The 6,857-nt window shown below is 43.0% G+C and overlaps 1 long non-coding RNA gene across 1 annotated transcript; it reads right to left on the reverse strand.

Annotated features, from left to right (window-relative positions):
* Nucleotides 1-1,612: 1,612 nt before the first annotated feature.
* LOC112847753 (uncharacterized) lies at nucleotides 1,613-6,541 on the reverse strand. The gene is made up of 3 exons (XR_003221515.1): nucleotides 6,224-6,541; nucleotides 2,563-2,664; nucleotides 1,613-2,106 (listed from the first exon to the last, which is right to left on the reverse strand). It is a non-coding gene; the product is annotated as an uncharacterized LOC112847753 (long non-coding RNA).
* Between the last annotated feature and the right edge of the window lie 316 nt (nucleotides 6,542-6,857).

Genomic DNA, 6,857 nt, shown 5'->3' on the forward strand with positions numbered 1-6,857 from the left:
TTCAGTCTATCGTTTCTATTCCTGTCTCCCTTTGTCCCTGTTTACTTAGTACTGCCAGGTGTCTGGGGGACAGAAGAAGGAAAGAGCAACTTTTATATTCTGTTTAACTCTTCGACACGACGCTTGTTTGAGATTAGATTGTGCCACATGCACCTCAAAGCATCCTGGAGAGTTCAGTGCATTTTTGGAAAAAGCAGGTATTAGATACATTACAGAGAAAAAGTATTCACAGACTTCCGTGCAGTCCGGTGAAAAACTATTTGCATCCTTAAGGCTTCCATAGAAAAGGGTAAGTAGCATCCACGCACTGCTAATCAAATGCACTTAATTAACTGATCATTAATAAGTATGAGCACCTCTATAGAAGCAGACGTTTTGGCAGTTTTGCTGGTCTATAGCACCCAGGTGTGTGTTATGCAACAATCAACAATCTTCCCAGGAGATGTCCGAGCAAAGTTACTCGAAGGTCAGACAAGAGAAGATCTACATTTACAGGCCTAGGTTAAATTTAAAGTTCACGACAGTACAGTTTGTAAGGGTTGCTAGGAGAAGGCCTCTCCTCCCTGAAAACCTTGACAACTTACATGGACATATCTTAAGCTTCTCAGTGCTTCTCCTGTACTGTAGGTTCCCGACTTTGTGTTCCTTCCTTTGATTACAGTATAGTACAGTATAACTTGCATTCAACTTTTCAGCTGATTAAGAAACTTTCTGCATAAAATGAGTTCAAAACTCAAACCCCGACTGTTTGATTAACTGATACAACGCAGCAGCTCCCCCCTCTTTTCTGTGCACCAGTCCCATTTGACAATGTCTGAGTTTATGCACGGTGGCGGCATAACAAATTCCTCCATGTTTTGTCAGTTAGCATGGGGACCTTCAGAACGGTGACCCCAGACTCACCTCTGTGTGCAGCGCTGGGCCGAGGGAACACGCTCTCCCCAATAATGAGATCATTACCAACAGTTAATTAAAAGCGATGCGTCTTCTAAAGCTTTGCCCCATATCGCATTGTGTCCAAACAATTACGTCCCTTGTGGACAACCAAGGATGAAAGGGTGAGCCAAATGGAGGAGAACGCCCATTGTCCTTTTCCTGAGAAACTGTCTTCTCTCGCTTTTTGCTTTTCAATGAATTCTTTGTGTGCGCGCCGAGTCCTCTCGGGTTCAGAGGGACAAGGCTGTGCACTCTGAGCTAAGTCTGGTAGGAGCATGTGCACGGACGGAGGCCTGGTGAGTGCGATGAAGCTGAGTGAATGTAGAGGGGCTGCCACAAACTCCTGGACACGAAAACATTAGCTTTTATTATTCAGTCACACTGAAACACTCACGAAAATATCCATGCCCAAAATGCTGACTTCAAGTAATTTGATTACATGTAAATTTTCCATGTAATTTGTTACATAAGCATAATGTAAAACCTTAAATTTAATGGCATCTGGTCAACAGAATTTACTTGATTTGTATACATTCAGATTATACTAAGCATATTTTCCTAATGATGACTTGTTGGAATAAGTAAACCTTTGATTTAATATTTTTATTTCAGTTGCATTTCCCTCTGAATGAAAAGCCAACTGCACATTTTGCAAAGAAATACAAAAATAAATAAAACAGTTTAACAAACATTTGAAAACTGCAAATAGGATGAAATCAGCTTGATTTCAAAAATGCAATTATCCAAAAATTTTAATTCAAAGAAAAGACCTGCGATTAATATCTGTAGCGTGACTCTGCACAGCATTATTGACTTTTTTAACACTGCCCAGCTTTTCTTCCCATTGAAAAATACATCATTTCTGTGTAAGGATATCTGACTCCCTGACTCCCTTGTAGAAAAAATAACATCCAACCAACAGCCATATTCCCCCCGTCTCTCTATCTGGCTGCAAGATAATGCCGGAGGACACGTGTTCCATACTCAGAGACTCTCATTCTCTTATCTGCTGGAAGCTTGCTGTTATTCACTAAGAAAAACCTTGGGAGAAGAACAGAAGTATGTCGAGGATATCTCTTGGTCCGGTGCCACTTCCACTATCACTGAGAATATGTCTGTGTAACCTTGAGACAACCCTGGAAGGCCACCATCTGTCCTGAGAAAAGAAAACTAGAAGAAAAAACATAAAGTGAAATGTTATTGGACAACTGCTACAGTGCAGGGGCTCTTGATCAAAGGCTGCACTGTGCAAGTACGTTTGGAGAGGCCCAGGCTTTGGGGCTTTATTTACACAAGGCTTAGATTAGAAGCTGAAGTATGTTAAAACTCAAATCACATAAATATGACCGCTTTTTGTGTTTTTGAGTCACTGCACATAAGTCTACTGTCAAGATATGGAGACGAGAGTGATATGATAGTGTCCAAACTCTGCAGAAGTGTGCTAACTAAAGTCAGGAAAGGATGTGGAAAGGTGAACTGAGAGTGAGCTCTACGAGGTTCAATGCAATGTGTGGAAAACTGGGGATCTCTCCTAAATGACACTTAACCTCTGTGGAAATCTTCTGTCAGCTGCAGGCCGTTTGTCATTCCTTACATATTAATCTGTTATACAACACTGAAGCTCACCTTAGCATCTTCAATGGCCCTGAGGGGTCTAAGTAGGATTGCCTCTTCTGTTCAAACAGTGCAATACTGCAACATGATCTGTAACTTTGGGAACTTTGTCAGCTGTAGAATGCAGAAAATGTTTAAAAAGCATAGGGTGCAACTCAATTAGGTCACGATAGTACAAAACATAGACAAAGCTTCCAGTTCATAAAAATAATCCCAATACGGAAGCACCTTAAATCTGCACCAGTTTATGAGCTCAGTCACCCGTTTAGGCTCATACTGAATAATAAATTAAGTCTATCTTGGCCCTGCTATGTTTTGAAAAAGGAGGCTTTTTGGGTAATGACTTGTGATTGACAAGAGGTTAGCCATTGAGGAAGCAATTTCACAGTCAGCCTCGCTCCTCCTTGTCAGAGCTGGCCCACTGTGCCTTTGACAAAAAACTATGAAGGTGAGTTTTGTGAAAATTGCATGCTTTAAAAATGTATCTGTGCCGGAAGGAATTTGTTACATAATCCAATTGTAAAAATGTGTACCCAATTTAAAAACGGTTTTAATCTACATCTTTTACCTGTTGCTGTTGCAGGACATATTTTATATTCAGTAGGCATGATGCCAAACTGCTTAAAATCATCATATTCAATCGTCTTTAAATCTTTCCAGTCCCTCACACCACACTTGTTACATTTGTCCAGGAACTTGACCATATAAGGCTTGGACTGGGTTGGCAGTTACTGGGTCCAAACTAGAAGAAGGCGTATAGACTTCTTAAATCTCCATGTCTATTACAAAACAACAAAGATACCTACAGAGCCACTGGAAGGAGCAAGTGTTTCATGTTGTTTCAGCTATAGCACTTCCTGTTACACACAGTACAAAACATTCAAACAGTGGCTGATATCAAAGGCATCTTATTTCCTTCTCTAGTTCTTTTTTTTTTTTAACCAGATGGGTTCATGCGAACAAGTGCTCCAAAACATCTGTTTGTAATACTGTTAATTCTGGGCAATGGGCAATGATGGACAGAATATGGAAAATGCTATCTGATTTGCACACAACAAAGGAAAAAATCAAAAACTTTTTTGTTGAAATTTAAAAAAACCCCAAACTTTACCATCACTACAACACGGCTGGCATTACTACTCGTGATGTTAGCTGTGCTAGAAGCCATGATGTTTCCTTTTTGTTTTTTCATGGTTCTCTTTCATTCAGCGACGTTCAGGCTCTCGGATGAAATCGAAACCTCCCTTTTCAAAGAGGCCACAGAGATTTACTTTCCAATTAAGCTGTTCCTTTTTGTTATTATTATTATTTTGTTTTAGCAGAGGACACATCCGCTTTCCATTACCTTCCTCCACAACATCCCTAATTGGACAAAGGACAGCGTGCCCGCAAGTCAGGAATATGATGTCACATGGCCTCATAACATCATAAACATGACAAGATGGCGTCCCTGGCAAACACATGTCTGTAAAGGACTCCTTCATTTGTTCTGTTTCTGGCCTGTTTTCACCACTCTAATCATTTGAAGACATTAGAGTTCAGCCATGTAAACAGACAGTGAGGTGTTGTGTAAATGTTATGCTCTCTGTGACACACCTCACACCATGTGTTGTGTTATTGTATCTGAATTAATTACGGTAAGAGCCCATGAAGCATAAATGCCCTTTGTTGTAGTGACAGAGTGGTTTGTTTTCATTTGGAAGGTGAATTATCCCCCCAGTAAGAAATGTTCAATATTGGTTACAGTGCAGAGCACTTTGAAGTTAAACTATAACCCTGTTCTCAGTATCTGGGAGTCCGCCTGTCTGTCTGCTAGTGGGAAAAGTGATAAATAGAGACAGACGGCAGGACTGCTGACTGCAGCAGGAGAAAATGGGTCTGAGTAGAAAGGGGACCTGCTGAGCTGTGTACAGCAGGAGCAGGGTTAATAGGTGAACGCACAGCTCGCTTTTACCTCTGGCCCAGAAGGCCGTTAATGTGCATTTTACTCTAGAACATGGCTGACAGCACGGTACAGTATGACGATACTGACGGCTAAGATAATCCTTCATCTGTGTGATTGATCTGGAGAGGCACAGCAGACGGCTCCAGCTGGAGATCAAAGGAAAGCCTCTCCTGTGCAGAAAAAGGGGGGAGGGTTGGAAGTGCGTCCCGCCCCCATCCACCAGTGCCAGATGTTCTCCGCTCTCCATGTCCCATCATGCTTGATAATTGCACGGCGCACCGTAGGCTCTGTCCATGCCCCCTTGACATAAAAGTAAAGTGCCTGGTGGGGCGCTGGGCTCAGCTGAGCTTTGGATTTGTCCTTCAGTCCCACAAAGGCCCAGAGTGGCCACACAGGTCCCCAGGGTAAAGGGGCGCGATCCTTGGCAGACTGGCAGCTAGTGGGACTGGAAATAAGGGCGGTTTGCGTGTTCTTTTTTTGTGTTGACACTACGTGCAAGCTTTAATTTCCCAAGTGTGTCTTTGCATGCTAAAGTCCAGCTAGGTTACATGCGCTTCCCTCCCTTTTACAGTGTGAGTCACCACCGCCATCACTGTCGGCCCCTGGAGCCTGTTCCATTGGCACCAATTCTCCTCTCTGTGTTGCCATCATTATAGGTGTCCCAGAGAGTCGTGGGGGCTGAAATTAGGGCGTGCAGGGCCAGATAATGACAAGGCAGACACGCAGCAGACATGACACTAGCTTTTACCGAGGCAAAGTGGCTCCATCTGTCCAGAGTCGACTTATTATTTTCCAGCACCCCCGCTATCACCGCCTTTTGGTCAGTGAACCCCGATGAGAGGCTCCTCTTACTGGGCTGTCTAGGTGAGGCAGGTGCCTCCTCTGTCTGTCCTCCAGGGGCCAGATCACAGATGATAAGTGTTTAAAAGGGTGCAGGTGGTGCATCAGCTGTGCACACTCAGCTCTTACAATCTTTGTATATTGCTAGGTTTTCTATTGTCATCAACCATCGGCTGATCCAGACAGCATCTTCATCCCTTCTGTCTTTGACCTCAGTGCACCTGTGCTACTGCGAATAAGCCCTGAAATAGACATGCACTTGTTTTTATTTGTTCATTCATAAAACTTCTGGCTTATCTCAGGCGGAGTGGGGGGTAGGGAGTTAGAACAGTAAGACTATTGAAAATGTTTCAGTGAATGAATCCAGATGTGATTTGCAGCTGTTTTTAAGTGATCTGATCCTATATTGTAATGCTTAAAATTATTCATAGCCTATACTTCTGACATGTATCCTGCTAAATGTTGAAATGATACACAATCATGAACACACTGAACACTTAACATAGCGTACCTCCCACAGCCCTGCCATGTGCTCACCTAAGGCCCATACCCATTACTCAAATGTCGATAAATTCCACCTACAGCAAGGGCAGGATGTGTTTACCTAACATACAGTGCTGTGTTTTGATTTCTCCCATATTGCTCCGCATTGTTTCCAAACTCCAGTTTCCCCTAGGTCATGTACCTTGTTAAATCACTAACAGAGGCCATAAACACAGCCTGTCTCCTACTCAGAGAGAGAGAGAGAGGGAGAGGGAGGGGGGAGTCAATGCAAGCTAGCTAAACTGTTTTGTGCCAGCTCTTGGCACATTCCTCCCTTCCAAGTCATGAATGAACACTAATATAATATAAAAACTATGTATTGCCCCTCCCATTGCTCCAACCTACCTGCGGGGTTGGCTCTGGAGCCTGTTTGACACGCGGCGGAGGTGTGAGGGAGCTAAGCAGGAGGCGGCAGCTGGAGAGGGACCGTAAAGCTCCCGTCTCCTCAGAGATCCCTCTGAACCTTTGATGGCGCTTCAATGTTAATGCTCTGAGCGCAGCCTGCAGATGCTGTAAAAGGGAGTCATTGTACAGGGTTGCTCTGGCCCGTGCGTGGTGTAATGCAGAAAGGAGGTATACGATCGGCAGCGTGTCCCTGTGGTTAACATGCAAGATTAAATGATATACTGTCATAAAACACTGGTCAGGAAATTCTAAACATATTACGTATACTGTGGGGAGGGCAAATATTAGAAACATGAGGCAAGAGTATGGATGGAGACATTGTGCATTTTATGTGCAAGCTACAGTCAGCACATTATGAAAATTTTTTTCATATGAAAGTTTTATTTGTTGTTCCCATGTCTGAATGAGCTGCTTTTCAGTACAATTCATACACTGACTTGACAGTAATTCTTTCAATACTGAAGCGAATACCTTCCATAGACTGTATATAAAAGATGGACACCACCCATTTCTCTGTGAAGCACTGTTGTGAGGCTTCAATATCAGCACCAGCATCAGCATTTATTTATTTTTT

This window comes from Oreochromis niloticus, linkage group LG9, assembly GCF_001858045.2.
Source record: "Oreochromis niloticus isolate F11D_XX linkage group LG9, O_niloticus_UMD_NMBU, whole genome shotgun sequence".
Classification (NCBI taxonomy): domain Eukaryota; kingdom Metazoa; phylum Chordata; class Actinopteri; order Cichliformes; family Cichlidae; genus Oreochromis; species Oreochromis niloticus.